This window comes from Dermacentor variabilis, chromosome 6, assembly GCF_050947875.1.
Source record: "Dermacentor variabilis isolate Ectoservices chromosome 6, ASM5094787v1, whole genome shotgun sequence".
Lineage (NCBI taxonomy): Eukaryota > Metazoa > Arthropoda > Arachnida > Ixodida > Ixodidae > Dermacentor > Dermacentor variabilis.
Genome location: NC_134573.1, coordinates 30324600 through 30339232, shown reverse-complemented (window position 1 = coordinate 30339232; position 14633 = coordinate 30324600). Strand labels below are relative to the sequence as shown.

The following is a 14633-nucleotide window of genomic DNA, read 5'->3' as shown; positions in this document are numbered from 1 at the left end:
AATGACTGATTCTGTGGGGAACTTCTTTTTCTCAAATAAGCGAAAGCAACGAAATACGGACACGGCTCCGGCAACAGCAAATATGTCAAAAGTTTATAAGGGGAAAGGCTCGAGTCGACCCCATGAACTAGTCCTTTAACACAAGCTAAGTCAGCAGGAATGAAGGAGTCGCCGGATGTGAGGCAAACGCTGCACATTTGAGAAGGTCTGTGAGACAGGCCTGGTCTGGCAAACAGCAGAGAATGTCACCGCGACCAACCTGCCGTACTTTGGTGATCAGTTGGTAGTGGAGTGTCGCCTTCTGAAGCTCTTGCTGAATGAATTTGGAGTTTTTCATTTGTATTGACTCCCCATTTGACGGTACCAGGGCCACTGGAACGTTGGTCAGTCCACTGCGCAAGAAAAGTTCAAACGAATAATCACAAGGTGCAAGACAAGCCGACCAGGCAGTGATTGCCCGGCCGGGAGAAGAAACAGACATCAGTCTCCTTTGCCTAAGTCAATTACCGCCCGATATCCGGCCTCTCCTCGTCGCTTTATGAGCCGATACAACGGTTCGCAGAGGTGCACAGCGAGGAGCCGTCGAACAACCAGGTAGGCCGAGCGAGGTGCTGCGGAGACTGCTAACGCTATTTTCGAATCTTCGAAGTCTCTTCGAAGCCTCTTCTGCGTCCTCGTCTTTCACTCTGTTCCCCAATTCAATATGTAGAACCAACCAACCAAACAGCCAACCAACTAGCCCACACGTACACTCTATTGGAATCAACTGATTGAAATTAAGCAACTTTACTTTGAAGAGGGTAACTGCCAATCATAAGCTCTCGTTCCTTTATCAGGTTATCAGGGCAGGAAAAGCCGCAGTGTCGCCCGAAGCGTCAGGCATCGATAGGTATTGCAAATTTGTATGCATCTATACGAACTAAGGATAGTAAGTTTATTGGCCGGGTAAACTCTTAAACATTCGCTTACTAAAAGCATAAGCTTGTTTTCACGGACGCACTACCAAACATCATCCCATCTCACTCGATGAGCAGGCTACTCACTGTGAAAACGCTGGCGTGAGGAAGCATCAGCGAGCGAATGGACCTTAGTGCTTCCGCACGCTTCGAATGTGAACTAAGCGGCTAGAATAGTGCGCACACGAAGCTTTTAGCCCTCAGTGCACCTGCACTCTATACTCACTGCAGATCACTTTCAATATAGGCCTCTCCCGGTCGCCGCGCTCAGTCGCGTCATACACAGCCACCGCCAGATAAAAACGCATCCACCCCTCCCTGCAACTGCCTTGAGCGCTGTGGAAGACGACGCGCCTCCTTTCCGCTTTTCTCCCTTGCGCGCGCAGGATCAAGCCAGTGTCATCGACTCACCTTCGCACGCCTTTACTCGCACCTACAGCACACGGCCTGCGGCCAAGGTGTTGCGGTACTTGGGCTTTATACGTATCATCATGCCGACGATGACGGCAGAAACACGTCTTTACGGTCCCTCTAATTGCTTTAGCAATATTAAATGTTATGGTATGTCCGTTGCGTATAAATACTCCTACTTGCCGTTTCCATGTTACCGTATTTGATCATTTGCCGTAGGTAAAGTCTGCGGTTGCTGAAGAGTACAATGTTGCCTGTGAATCGCATATCATCTGTAATTCTTTCCAATAGAGCAGACTTAACAGTTCTTGAATCAATGCGGTAAATTATATGCAAGAGATTGTCTCCTTTCCTGAACAATTCATTTTAGGGCTTCTTTTCTAGAAAAGTGAAATATACCGAATCTTTATAGATTCTGCGTAGACAGGTATGCTTCATCTGTGCCTTGAATGTGCTAAGGCCCCGTAACTACTTGTATTTGTTTACAAACAACCCCTTGGTTGTCTCAGATTGTCTATCACAGTGTGGAAAGTGCAAGCGCTCGAATCTTACGCAACTTTGAAAAAAATTACGGTATGTATAGATAGATCACTGGCGGCGAGCAGTAAATGAAACTGAAACCAGGTGGCGCTGCTGGTCTTCATTCATTTAAGGTTCCGGTTTGTGTCGGTGGTGGGCGCTCCTTGCGGCCTCGCGTGTGATCCACGGCTCTCCGCTCCTCCGTCTCCGCGTCGCGTGGCTGTACGGCTCACAGCCGTGGCTCTTACTTCCCCGTTTGCGGGGCGCGTTCCTTGGTGGCATTTGTCACTTGTGGCAGACGTTTGGATGGCAAGACGTTTGGATTTTGTGGCGAATGGACGTGCTTTGTGCATGCTTTGACTTGTTTCTGTTCTTAATTTGCTGATTTTTTTTTCCTTTAAATAGTAATGGGGTGCTTTTCTTTTCCTTTATTCTTTTTATCTCTCGCGTTTCGGGCGAACGGGTGTGTTTCGTGTACATTTGGTTTTGCAGGATGGTTAGACCGTCCTTTAGCGCCACGTGCTTGTACCCGTGCAGCAGGGTGGGACGTTGAGTGTTTGTAGTCTTTAAATGGTAGCTTGGAAGTCGCAAGAACAAAAGCTATTAGTGGTTTTACTGTGCGCGTTTCGGTAGAAAAATGAGAGCGTGGCCGAGTGGTTGAGCGCGTGCGAGAGCATGTCATACCTTCGGTGTTCGCGGCATTGATTGCTTTTGAAACAGTAGTGAGAGTTGCTTTGCGGCATTTTGAGGATTTGGATGCTATGCGTATCGGTTTTTCCTAAAAGGCACGTGCTCTGCATTGATATAGTACTATAGTATTTGCATCAGTAGTAGCATTATTATAGTATTTACAAAAATGCATGCAATACATGGCAAGAAAGCCGGGAAAGCAGGCAATGCGCGGGGGGTCCCTCAAGGCAGATGAGGAGACAGATCAGAATGGAGAGAGCATCGGATCAACCGGCACACAATGTGGTGTCGATACTACTCTGCAGAAAATGGAAGCTTTCCAGGAAGGGCTTGTCAAACAGGTGCAAGAGCTCAAAAATGAGCTAAACAGGGAGCGTGACTTGAAGCAACGGAGGAAAAGTTGAAAAGGGTCGCCATTGAGAACGAGAATTTGTGTGACAATGGAACGCAGAGCCCCGATGCGATAGGAGAGGGAGTGTCGGCAAAGTACGTGGAATGCGTGCAGAGTGATGAAGAGTTAGCTAGGAAGAGCGGCACCTACCTTGAGGCCGCCACGCGGAAAAAGCAGGAGCCCAAGGAACAATGCCCCTGGTCGAGTCCGAATCAGGCGGAAAAGAACGAAGGGAAGCAGGGAGAGGTAGGAGAAAGTGAAAGGGTGATTATCGCCGCTGACTCAGACTTGACTGAGTGCTCAAAAGCAATTGTGGAGAGGGGAAAAGGCGATAAAAGAGTGGCGGTAGGGACATTTCCAGCGCGGACACTGGGTTCTGTCATGAGGCGAGCAATAGAAAAGCTCGCGGAAAATGCCGACGTGCGCAGCCTTGTCATAGTAGCAGGTGGGCTAAATGACGTCCTAAACAAGAAAGGGACAGGACTCTGCTGCGTTACAGATCTGACCGCCACCTTGGTCAGGCGCTCCGCAACTACGGGAGACCGAGGGCCATTGGTTGATCGAATTAGCCCGCAAGAGTATGTGCAAATCAGCTTGGACCTTTTCTTCACTCTCACCAAGGTCGGCGCACATGGTGCTCGGTGGAGGGTGCGCAAAAGAAAGTCTTGATGCTACATTTGGAGTTCGCTTCTTTGAACAATGTACAACGAACTCTAACTAGGCAGTGCACGGCATTGTTTGAATGACAGTGTGCAAAAATGCATCGGTCTGATCGCGAAAAACACAGAACATTGTGTAATCTCTCTCAGGAACAAATACATACGACTTACACTGTAAAAAATATTTCCTAAAAACAAGCTAAAATTTCTGTATCGCTCTGTTCTATATTTTTTATTTTTCTATTAGATTTTTTGCTCTTTTAATTTAAGATAAGTTATGTGTTTAGGAACATTCATGACTTTTGTGTTACTGAAAAAGCTTGTTTCTCTGTTAAATTATTCGGTTATATAAGTCTTATTTTCTCTTTTACTAACAGAAAACGTTTGCGTAAAAACCATTTTTCCTAAACTCCATTGTGAGCCACCGCAAAAGTTCTGTTTTGCGTAGAGATTTTTGTTATTTCACAATTGTCTATCGTGATGAATAGAGGGTGAACTATGAATGTTGCTGAAGCCAACTTTCTGGCAAGGTCACTTCTCTTCGTGAGGGCAGTTGCCGCTATGACGAAGAGAACTTTTCAAAACGTTGAAGGCAGTCCATTTCCCTGCTTCAACCAATGTTTATCACATCTGGCCTCCATATGGCTGTCAACTTCGCCCCCATGCGAACTTAGTATAGTGCGTCACAGAAACGTTAAATATACATGTATTCACTAAATATGCACTTGTCTCAAAACGAAAATTAGGCCCTGTGGTAAAAACTGAATGATTTAACTCTAGCGCATAAAGACAAACATCACTCGTAGCACACACACGTTCGTGTGTGCCTCCGTTCATTTGACTTAACTGATATTATTTGCGCAGCTCCTAAATACGATCAGCAAGTTTACTCTCAGTCACCGTAAGAAAGAATTTGTAACTGAGAACACTGCAGAAGGAAACAAATTTTTGTTTCATTTTACACCAAAAGTACCTTTGACAGACAAATATGAAGACAGGATTATTATTAGAACTGCTTGTGCGCGCTAGGTTCAGAAAACAAGCAACATAAGCTTTGTTCTGGTTGTTAAAACAGCTAAAAAGTAAATCAACCAGGCTACTGATAAGTTGCCGCTGGGAATGAATTACACGCGTACGTAAAGATGGAAGAACAGAAAACTACATCGCCTTGCAAAGCAATGTCAATGAAGCATATAAATTCGCAGAGCTTTGCCTTTAATAGGCACTGATAGCCAATTTACTCAACTCTCCCGACCATTTCAGTAAAATGTTCTTGAATTAGTGACCGCCTATGTTCATGCACAATTTAGCGACACACAGTAGCATCAAGCTGAGTTCTGCAGTGTGTTTTTTCAGTGCCTCGATATTGTGAAGTGCACGTTGAAGATATATGCATATTTTAAGATAATACGTTCAAATGCTTTGATTTTATGTAGGCGGAATCTGTTGTGGAAACTCAGATATTGATCTAAGTGCGCTGACGCGGATTGGCAAAATTACGAAGCTGTTCTCACCTGAAAGTTGCTTATTCTAGGCTGTTTATTCTACTTTCATTTTAACGCTAGCTTTCTTTCTACAAACCAAGGAACTAGATAGTTCGTGGTGCCACACGTGAGAAAACGCAGGGGGCAGCTCTAACACTGTGAAAAATTATGATACAAACACAATGTAGGCAACAGTTGGTTTTGTATGGAAACAGAGTGTTTCTAAGGCAAGGAACTTTTGCGTTAATTATGATGAATAAGCCCCATGAAAACAAGCGAGAAAAAGCGAAATTACTACTTTGCAGAGAACCAGCTTACATATCAAACCATAATAGCGCTAAGGGTACTCAAGGTGGCCTCAGATTTAGGTTGGCGAAGTCGTTTTGCGTTAAAACTCAATGTTAAGTACACCTGATTAAGAAGACAGCTGCAAGGCCGTGCAGCTTGCTTGAGCGCTGGATCGTGGCTTCTCCCTCAGGGTCTCATGCTGTCATTGATCTGAAAAACAGCAATCGTCTTTTTTTTCTAGATATGGCAGCAGAATCACTTTGCCGAGCTCAGTGAGATATTCTAGCACAATATTTCAACAACGAAGCTGTATGTGGCGCAGGTCCGGGGTTTCGTGACGCCTGTGTGCGGAAACTGTCATCATGCGCGCCGTTCTTGGTGAAAGTGCAGAAATGGTCCAAGCTCAGTGGCACGTACCCCTGTGGGCTGGGGGACCTGAAAGGCGCAATTGAACTACCCTTGTCCCACCTGGGGCAGAAAGAGGTCGCAGGCACAAGGGTAAGAACACTTGTTTTTAAAAAAATGCCTTGCGCAATTTCTTCAAAAAGGACTGTTAAAATATTCTCGGCAGCAATCCCGAGAATGCGCTCAGGATCCTGCTCGCGCGTTCGTCGTTGTCGTTGTCAAATTCTTTGTCACCTCTGTGTCGTGTGCTAAGCAGCTTCGCTGCTCATCGACCTTCACAGATTGGAAAGGTTCATCTTTTTTTTTTATAAGGGTAGTCAACAATTCCATGCTGTGTGTACATATCTGAGTAACCTGTAATAGGCCACTGACAAATTATTTTTATGCAAGACAGACCACTATTTCTCATTGCAATAGGAAATATATAGACACTACAGGCGCATTTTTGCTGCCGGCGTCGCCGGGATAATCCGTTCAGATTCCAAGGGCGATGGCACCGTCGCCGCAAGTTGTACGTGCGAGTCAAGACGCGCGAGAGTAGCCGATGGCGGCGCAATCTGGCGCGCGCGAGAGAGAAAGGCATAGGGCAAGCTAGCCGTCTTTCGTCGGTCGGATGATGGCTGAGACGACGGTGGCGTTGTTCTCCGGCAGCAACTGCGTGTTTCGTGACCGCGCGCAAGGGGAACCGACGGTTGCGACTCAATATCGAGCGCGCATGGGAAGAAAACAGGATACAGCGCGGGAGGGAGGGGAGACGTTTTAGGCTGACAGCAACTGCGTACTTTGCATGGTCGCGCGCGCTCTATCTTGAAAGCGATCTGTGGACGGCTCATAGTGTAGTGCATGCTGCTCTCGCTGCTCAGTTTGCGGCGAAGCGATGGACAGAAAGAAGGTCGCTTCGCTCACGGCTGCGTTTTGGCAGCGAGTGTCCGCGCTCATCGAGTGCGACGCGTTCACGTTCGCCTATGCGCGCTGACACCATATTTGTTAATTTTGTTAGTAAGCGAATGTTTCTAAGTTTATGCAGCCGATAAAGCTATCCTTACTTCGTTTAGCTGCCTACTAATTCGCTATCGCAATCGGTGTTTTTCTTTCGGGCGAAAGTGCGACTTTCTTTTTTGTGGTAACTGCAAAATATTAGTGCGTGGCTAGACACAGGGTACCGTTACAGATTGAAACAAACCGCGCTTGCCATGGGACAAAATGCACACGTACCCATACACACACAAAACACACGTATACAACACGTACACAACAGACACGCATGCCACACACGCACAACACTGTTGCGGCGCCAGGTTAACTTTAGAAGCCGGCTCCATATGGTAGCCTGGAGGAGGCTTCGGGTTGATGAAATCAGAAGCTCAAAAGTTCGGAAAAGATAACCAACAGATTTACTGGCTCTTCAACAAAGCTTATTTACATCGTTTAATAGGAAGAACAGTAAAAAGTAGGCTTTAGCAACGAGCGTCTGAACAAGCATCATTTAGATGGGCCAGAGCAGCTTGTTTTCTCTCCGCACTGTCATTATAACCCCTGTACTCCAACACTCCCTCATGGCCGTAGCCAATCACACCCGGGTCACATGCAATCAGGACGACAGCCAATCGAGAAGCACAAACAACACTGTTACAAACGGGACATCGGACCGGCGGCCCGACCAGGTTTTAGCGAGCGCAAAGGCGGAGAGAGGGTCTGGCTGCGTGAACGGGAGAGGGGAACTTTTACTACCACCTGATCTTCGCTGCTTCTCAGTATGGGGCAGATCGTGGCGGCTTTCTTCCGGGAAGCGTTCATGAGCCCTTCGCGTTCTCTAGCCTCCGCCGGCCTGGCAACTCTTTCGTCCCTTTGTGTCGCTTCTTCTCTGTCGAGGGGAGCTCGTTACGGGAAAATTAGCAGCGCCCAGCATCACTTGGGAACTGTCCGCCGACTGTCGTCCCAGCGTAGCTCTCACATTGTACTCTTGCGTGCGACGAACAGCATGTTGTATACTGCAGTCATAACAGCTTCCCCGCCCGCCAAAATATTCACGGAGGGTAGCATTCACCGCTACTGCACGGAGGGACGACTTCATTATCTGCAGATCAATGCCAGAAGCTTTCCGTCGGTTGCCACATTGTCTGGTATTTCGCCTACCACATTCTTTGAGCTTTCTCTGAAACTCAAACACGTGCGTAAGCAAGCAATCAGCCCCCTCTAAAAAAACCAGGTCAAAAGATGGATGGCGATCAACCCTTGTTTAGTAGCTGTTTGCTAAATGCGCACACTCTAAACTCTCTGGACTCACTTATGCTGATGAACCAGACGTGCTAGGTTGTACATCTACGCTCAATTCAATTCAATTCAGTTTATTTTTCATTCATAATAATTTGTACACAGGAACTGTTGGGCCTGTAGCCAAAGGCTAGCGTAGGCCCATAGTCATATATGTAGTAGCAGCTACAATGTCATGCGCATATCTAGTTTTTAATGATACAACCTAATACAGTTGGGTGGATACGTACAATTAAAACCATTAAAAAGAAAAACAGTGCATATCAATCAATGGTAATAAAACAGAACAGTCAGGAGAATACATGCGCATACACAAAAAAACCGAAATAGCATATTATACGTAGAAGTAACATATTTGCAAGGGTCTGTGCTGAAGTGTTTAGGCTTTCTGAATAGATCCATGAGGAATAATCTAGTACAGTATGAAACAAGTGGAGAACCAGACTGACAAAAAATCATGTACTTTTTGATAGGTATAGCTTTTTAACAGCAGACACAAAATTGTTGGCCATTTTTACGTCAAGAGGTACTTTGTTACAAATTTTAGCACCGTGAAACTCAAGTAGTAGTTGGCCATACGTGTTACGATTGTTAGGTTGAAATTTACATTTGTTGCACCCCTGGTATTGCGATTAGGTGTAATAAACAGGCTTGGTGATAATGAGTGATTCCCACGTAAAATGTTGTTAATCAAAATGGCAACTTTCATTTCGCATGCCAGAAATAATGGTAATATACCGAGACGACAGAAGAGCATGTCAGTATTATCCTGTGGGCTTGTGTATGTCATAATGCGCAAGGCCCTTTTCTGTAACCGATGTATGTTTATATGGGCTAGACCATAATTCATAACAGTATGTAATGTGACAGTGAAATATGGAAAAGTAAACAACTTTAAGTACGCTAAGGTCAAGATATTCCCTGCATTTTATTAATAAATAGGAAGCCGAAGCTAATTTCGCGCATATACTAGATATATGTGGTTTCCAGTTCAAGTTGCAGTCCAATAATACCCCTAAATATTTTATGTGGTCGAGCTGTTCTATTGTTTCACCTAGAAGGTGAATTTGCATGCCAATTGTATCACCCCTGGAATAACGGGAGATTAATAGTATGTATTTTGTATTTATTACATGCAAACCAAGTTGATATGTTGGATAACTCGCTGTTTTAGTGTTCTGCAATACGCCAGGAGATTTACCCGAAAATAATAGCGTGGTATCGTCAGCGTACATGATACATTTTGATGACTTTAGTATTCTTGGGAGGTCATTTACATATAGCGAGAACAGTATGGGCCCCAAAACTGATCCTTGCGGAACTCCTGTGACTACAGTAGTATTATACTGGGAAACAAAAGAGCCAAATTTTACATATTGTTTTCGACCATTTAGGTAGCTTGAAAAGAGGTCCATTGTAATTTCGCTAAAACCATAAGTTCGTAATTTTTTTAGAAGTATGGAATGACAGACCGTGTCAAATGCTTTCTTTAAATCTAAAAATAATCCTACGGCAATCTCGTTTTTGTGTAGAGCTGTGTATATGCTCTGGGTTAATTCTAACACTGCTGATGACGTTGATCGATTGGCTCTAAATCCATGTTGGGAATCTGTTAGAAGCTTGTTTTCGTTTAGGTAGTGCTTCAGTTGAGCCGCGATGACCTTTTCAAATGCAGTATTTATTATGCTTAGCACAGAGATAGGCCGATAGCTTCCAGGGTCATTGACGTCACCATTTTTAAATATAGGAGAAACTTGCGATCTTTAAGATGTCAGGGTATGTGCCTCGGCTTATACAGTTATTAATTATTTTAGTGAGTACTGGCACAGGAATATCCATATTGTCTTTCAATGCTTTTACGGTAATGCCATCGTGGCCAGTAGCTTTGTAGCCAGGCATGCCTGATATTATTGAGGTTATGGTATGCTCGTCCACTTGATCCAAGGAAAAACATGCATGGATGATGGGGCAATCGACATTGCTTTCAGTAACTGGAATACGCTCCGCTAGCTTTGCGCCAATGCTAGTGAAGTACGCATTAAAAGTGTCGGCGCACTTGGCATCGACATGTTCAGGAGTGATCGGTTTTTTATTTGGTTTATCAATTACTGCTTTTATAATTTCCCACGTTTTTTTTTATTGCCTTGTGCTTGTTTTATTAAGAATGCGTTGTATTCTTTTTTCCGCCTCCGGATAACAGCTACTACGTGGTTACGAGATATTCGATAATTTTGCAAATAATAGGTGTTATCTCTATGTTTTTTCCATTTTTGGTACCACGAGTCCTTTTCCTTTATTGCTGTAAGTATGGGGTTATTCATCCACGGGCACAAAGGTTCCTCGTATTTGTTTTGTTTATATGTGGTACACTGAGATATCATGTGGGCTAATGCATTTGCAAAGTTTGCGCATTCGATGTGAGCGTCACTGCTAAATTCATCTTGAAATTCCTTTTCCTTAATTTTTTGCCACAGTGTTTTTTAATTAATCCTGCGATTTGCCAAGATGGTCTTTTTTGAAATGGTATTGTTTGCGCTTTGTAATAACACAAAAATAGGGCAGTGGTCAGTGAAACTCGTATCGTATACGCCAGAATGTATGTTATCAATGTTACATAATAGATGGTCTATAGTTGTGCATGCACTTCGTGATAATCTAGTAGGTTCTTGGATTGTATTCTTAAAGTTGTATGACTCCAGTAGGTGCGTGTATTCACAATTGGTGTCCTTGCTGATATCAATGTTAAAGTCGCCAACAATAGCGATGGTACCATAGCTCTTACTGCTTAGGGTGGAAAGGATACATTCCAACGATTGATAAAAAACGGGTAGACTCGAGTTTCGTGGCCGGTATATTGTGCCAACAACTATGCGTGAATCTAAAAGAACAAAGAGAGATTCAACCGTACTGTTACTAATCTCAGTATCGGTGATTATCCTAAAGGGTACCGTCTGCTTGATTAGTAGAGCTACTCCACCACCGCGCGATACTGCATTGCTGGGATTGCTTACAAGACTGTATCCCGGAATGGAGATGTGCTCACCTTCTTTTAACCAAGTTTCCGTAAAGCCAATTACATCAAAGGTAAAATTATGCTGTGCCGAAAAGGAACACAATGTGTCTTTGTTTCTACGAAAACTGCGAATGTTACAGTGAAGTATCGATATACCCTGGGTTTTGTGGAATTCCTGTTCAACATCACGGATTGAGAACGCCATGATTGGTGTGGCAAACAAGACTCAGCTCTAGAGGCTCTAAACTACCTTTTTCAGGTCGTCTTCAGAAATAATGTGCAGTACACGAGAATTCTCGGTTTTCCGCATTAGAATTTTGGCCTGCGATGCCCATACATACTTCCAATTTTTCTCTCTACTCGCTTGGCGAGCTCTTGCGAGAAGAATCTTATTCTCTTGGCAGAGGTGTTCATTAATGAATATGGGCTCATTCTTTTGGAAGCCAAGGGCCGATGTAGACAACCTCTCTTTCTTGGCATTCTTTATCATTTTGTCCCGGACTGCAATGAAGGTAAACCTTACCAAAATGTTCTGTTGAGCCTTGTTTTTGGTCGGAACGCGATTCACTACATCGATATCTTCGGTACGAAGTCCCATCTTCAAGCAAGTCGCTATGTTTTGCATCATGTCTGGCAGCGATTCGTCTGCCGACACAGGAACATTTCTTATTTCCAAGTTGTTCCGACGACTGTATTGCTTGAGCTCGATTATTTCCTGTCGCATTTCTCTCACTTCCCCCTGCAACTGGCGCACATCGCCAATAATGCTAGCCTGCTGGTGTTTCACTTCTGATAGTTCACGGTGCACGTTGTGCACGTCAGTCCTTAGTTGCTCAAATGTCCTATTCATGACATCCATGGAGGTCTTGATGTCCTGCATGTCCCTCTGGGACTGTTTGTTGTCTGCTACTAAGCTTTTTATGTCAACTCTGATGCTTGTTGTGATACTTTCTAGCTTTGAGGTTATGTCAAGCAAGACTGTCACAAACGAATAAAACTGAAGTATCAATTTTGAGTAATGGTGAAGAACAATCGCAGTCCGCTTAGAAAGAATGACTCAGTGCATCCGCGGTTCCACTTAATTTGCCCTTCTTGTACTTTATGTCGGAATGATATTGCTTTAGAATGAGGTTCGAACACAGGAGGCGACTGTTCTTTGATGTGGTGGTGCGCAGCCAGGCCAGGGGACAATGTTCCGCCTCTACGGTGAGTTTGGCGCTCCCGAGATAGCATTGCAATTTCTGAATGGCCCACAGAATACAAGCACATTCTTTTTCCTACACGCAGTATGCAATCTCACGATAGCTCAGTTCCGGCTCAAATAGAGCACGGGATGTTCGTTACCGTTGTCATCCCTCTGCCAGAGAACGACACCTAGTCCTCGATCACTCGCATCACACTGGACCGTGAATTCTTCGTCAAAATCTGGAGCTCGCAATACGGGACGGCTACACTCTAAAAAAATACGCGCTTATCTAAGCGTGCTTTTGCAGTTCTTTACACGCTTACTCTAAGCGTGATATTTCTCCACGCTTACCGATCACGCCTGCTAGGAGTGATCCACAACATTTCTTCACGCTCGGCAAATGTGATAAGGACCCCTGTTTCTAGGCTTATTATGGCATGACCAATCTCCACGCTTAGAGATGGTTCCAGAGGGGGCAAGAGGAATGCAGTGAGGAGCTTGCTCCATCCCCCCTCGCCCTTTCTCTTATTACGTTGGAAGCAACGAAGAAGCACCGGCCCTGGTCGGCTTGGGTGCTTGTGTCGCTTCTCTGCAGCGAACATTGCTCGCCAAGCTCTCCGCGGTGCTCTTTAACTACTGCTTCGACGACGCAGATTGTGACGAACCAAGACTCTATGGCAGTGGCACCATGCCGGCGAAGCAGAAGTTGAGTATGCTGCAGAGAGATTGCGCAAGACACTCCCGCCGGTGACACTGAAACCAATCCACTAAGAACGGGCTTGGCAAAGCCTTGGCACATTCAAAGACGCCACAGCATGTAAAGCGTAAACAAGCCGCTCTTTATCTACTCGCACAAAAGGACGAATGTCTTCTCAATCATGCTCTACGGCGCCGCACGTTCAAAGATAGCAAGCCGTGTGTAGGGCAAGGACGTTCGGACTGAATTTCCCGCAATAAAATCATCATGTTATCGCACTCTTTCTCCGATTGTTTGCCCAAACTACGTGATCCAATTCTTTTTCACTGACCTTCTCTTTAACAAAGACCAATATTCTAGGCAGAGTAAAGAGTATAACGCAGATATTTCTTCCTGGGGTAAGTGTTTTATTCATGTAATTCATTCCCAGAAAATATGATACAATAAAGCATTGATGCTTAAAAACAAAAATGTCAGAGTTGAAGCGTTTTCCGATCGCTGAGAAAGCGTAAGTCCCTATATGAGTTTGATTTAAATGCGCAACGCAGTGAACAAATCCTTTAATCGTGTTTGCGCCCAAGATATCTCTTTGCTTGCTCTCGGCTTTAAGTTGGCTGCACAAAAATTTGCCATATGCCGCCGATATGTTACATATTACATGACATAAAGGCTTAGGCACATCACTAATGTCTTTTCTAGGGAGGTGTCATCACACAAAAAAAAAAAACATCACACACACATGACACATCACTGCTTTAACACTGACTGCACTTCTTACATTTCTCCTACTGACTGCTCTTAACATGTTGCAGTGATGTCACGTACCGCGCAAGAGTGACAAACTGTAACCAACGATGTGTGTGCCGTGTTTTGTGCTCTCTATCTCTTCTCCCCGTCTTTCATCCCCCCCATCCCGCTCCCATGTGTAGGGTAGCAAACCGGTTAAGCTAAACTGGTTAACCTCCCTACCTTCCTTCTCCACTTTTTCCTTCCTTCCTTCCTTGCGGTTTAAAAGTTTTTATAAGTAGGCGATAGAGGAAAAATGGTGAAATCACCGCAATAATGGGAGCATGAATTCTACGCCTGGGTCACAAGCACGCTTCTAAGGCGACTTATGAAAGCTCAGAAAATTGCAGTATTTTCTATAAGATCAGAAAGAACTTTTCCGATGTCTGGCCATTTTCATAAATCCTACATCCAAAAATTTATTCTTTTTCAAATTTGACGTGAAAAATTAAGAACGACGTGCAAAACGCATTAGGTGAGACGCATAGCTGTAACTGATTTTATTCCATCATGCTCTTCATAAAAATACAGTTTAAAAATTCTAACACAACTGGCAACACTTTCGATAAAACCTTTTGATACCTAAGGGGAAAGAATGAGCTTGCAAAACGTGGTTGCGCTGAATTTTCAACCCACTGTAGATGCAAATTTCGACAAGAATAACATCCTACGTGCAATTATCACACGTGAACTCTGACTGGGGTCATAGGTGGGTTTGTAGCTGGAAATCGAGAGCTGCAACGGGCAGAGTTTATTCAGGTTCATTGAACACAGTCAAACTTCCTCTATTTACAGCCCAAAATGTAAAATCTGCGAAACTACGCTATATAGATACCCTAATTCAGAGGGCAATTGAGGTTGCAAATTAAGTAGC

The 14633-nt window shown here is 44.5% G+C and overlaps 1 protein-coding gene across 3 annotated transcripts in view; it reads left to right on the top strand.

Annotated features, from left to right (window-relative positions):
- LOC142584114 (uncharacterized) overlaps positions 1–14633 on the top strand; it is a 147705-nt gene that overhangs the window by 9511 nt on the left and 123561 nt on the right. For 2 of the 3 annotated variants that reach the window (XM_075694295.1, XM_075694292.1), the window contains exon 1: positions 5726–5896. The exons of the other annotated variant lie outside the window; for it this stretch is intronic. The gene's annotated coding sequence lies outside the window, so the exon portion shown is untranslated. Of the gene's footprint in view, positions 1–5725; positions 5897–14633 lie in introns of those variants that run through there. 3 annotated transcript variants of the gene reach the window in all.